This window comes from Bufo gargarizans, chromosome 2 (assembly GCF_014858855.1).
Source record: "Bufo gargarizans isolate SCDJY-AF-19 chromosome 2, ASM1485885v1, whole genome shotgun sequence".
Lineage (NCBI taxonomy): Eukaryota > Metazoa > Chordata > Amphibia > Anura > Bufonidae > Bufo > Bufo gargarizans.
In genome coordinates this window covers 121,948,060-121,950,419 of record NC_058081.1, presented here as the reverse complement: position 1 = coordinate 121,950,419, position 2,360 = coordinate 121,948,060, and positions in this window count along the sequence as shown.

The following is a 2,360-nucleotide window of genomic DNA, read 5'->3' as shown; positions in this document are numbered from 1 at the left end:
CTGTTCACTATCTAGGGCTCATCCTAGGGAAAGCCAGGGTTTTAGGCACGTGATCGGCGTACGGGTGAGGAACCCGTCTAGGGACGACAGGGCAGCCAGGTGCCAGACGCAAGGTGAGTCAGGGGTCACCACCTTCCCTCTCACTAGGGCAGGGCCTCCCTCTGTTCCTCCCTCCGTGTCACGTATGTGACAGTTACGCCGATCGTGATATTATAACTGGCCCTTATTTTTTGAGGAAAAAAAAAAAAAAAAAAAAATTTAATTTTTTTTTCTCTACTTAGAATCCAATATGGATCCTATTGCTGCTTTGGCAAAACAGCTTCAAGGCCTGTCTTTGGAGGTGGCAGGATTGAAGGCGTCTGTCCTCCAACAGCAGCAGCAAATGCAGCAGACCGTAAGCCCAGCGGTTGCTATGGGTAACCAGGTTGTTACAGAACCCAAGGTTGTTCTTCCTGACAGATTCTCTGGGGGAAGGGACAAATTTGTGTTGTTCCGTGAGGCCTGCAAATTATATTTTAAGCTGCGCCCTTACTCCTCAGGTAATGAAGAACAGCGGGTGGGGATTGTTATTTCCCTGCTTCAGGGGGACCCGCAATCCTGGGCGTTCTCGTTACCCCCTGGTTCCCAGGCTCTCCGGTCAGTGGAGGGATTTTTTGGGGCTTTGGGTCTCATATATGATGACCCTGACCGTGTCGCCCTGGCTGAGTCGAAGTTACGGAGACTCCTACAAGGAGATCGGCCAGCAGAGGAATATTGCTCAGAGTTCCGCAGGTGGGCTACGGATACTCAGTGGAACGACCCGGCTCTCAGGAGTCAGTTCTGCTCTGGGTTATCTGAAAGGGTTAAGGATGCGCTGGCGCTGTATGAGACTCCCCTTTCCCTTGATGCTGTTATGTCCCTCTCTATCAGGATAGATAGACGTCTTAGGGAGAGATCGAAAATTCCTGAGCAATCGGTAACCTCTCCCAAGCAGCAGTTAGTCTGTACGGACTTGGATGAGCCTATGCAGCTAGGAGGAACTTCTCGTCAGGTCCGTCCTCCTGAGGTTCGCCGTAGGTGGGGGGCTTGTTTTTTCTGTGGGGGGAAGGGTCATTTCATTAATGTCTGTCCCTCCTTTCCCAAAAACAAAAGACCGTCGGAACTACTAACCCCAGGCTGTGCGGAGGATGTCAGCCGGGGGGTATACGTTTCCTCCATACGAACATCTCAATTTGTGTTGCCAGCGGTTATTGTTTTTGGTGTTAAGACGGAGTCTATTTCTTTTTTTCTAGACAGTGGTGCAGGGGTAAATTTGATAGATGCCCATTTTGCCCGCACTATGGGTTTGTCTCTCTGTACGCTGCAGAGACCCATTCCCATATTCGCTATTGACTCTGCTCCTCTGTCTCAGAGAAACCTCACTCACGTTGTCCATAACTTACATCTTCGGGTAGGGGACCACCATAAGGAGCGTCTTTCATGTTACGTTCTGGAGGGCCTTCCCTCTCCTGTGGTATTGGGTCTTCCCTGGTTGGTAGCGCACAATCCAGTGGTGGATTGGCAGGCCAGGGAGATATTGGAGTGGAGTGAGCATTGCAGAGAGAATTGCTTAAATAACAATTGCTTAATCGCCTCCATAGCTTCCCTACCTACATTTATTTCGGACTTTGAGGACGTTTTTTCTGAAAAGGGTTGTCAGAAGCTACCACCTCATCGTCCTTATGATTGCCCGGTTAACCTGATTCCCGGTGCAAAATTACCCAAGTCCAGGTTGTATAATCTTTCGGGTCCCGAGAGACAAGCCATGAAAGATTATATCTCCGAGAGTCTGGCCAAGGGACACATCAGACCCTCTTCTTCACCCGTGGCTGCAGGGTTTTTCTTTGTTAAAAAGAAAGATGGGGGCCTGCGTCCTTGCCTAGATTTCCGTGAGCTAAACCGGATAACCGTCCGAGACCCATACCCTCTTCCTCTCATTCCTGACCTGTTTAATCAGATTGCGGGTGCTAGGTGGTTCTCCAAACTTGATCTTAGGGGGGCCTACAATCTGATTCGTATCAAGGAAGGGGATGAGTGGAAGACAGCTTTTAACACCCCTGAGGGGCATTACGAAAATTTAGTCATGCCTTTCGGTCTGACCAATGCCCCTGCTGTCTTCCAACATTTCGTTAATGATATTTTTAGTCATCTCATCGGCAGGTTTGTAGTCATATACCTAGATGATATCTTAATTTATTCGGCTGATCTGAAAACACATGAAGTACATGTCAGGCAAGTACTGCAGGTCCTACGGACGAATAAATTATATGCGAAAATTGAAAAATGTGTCTTCGCCGTTCAGGAAATACAATTCCTGGGATATCTATTATCTGCTTCAGGTT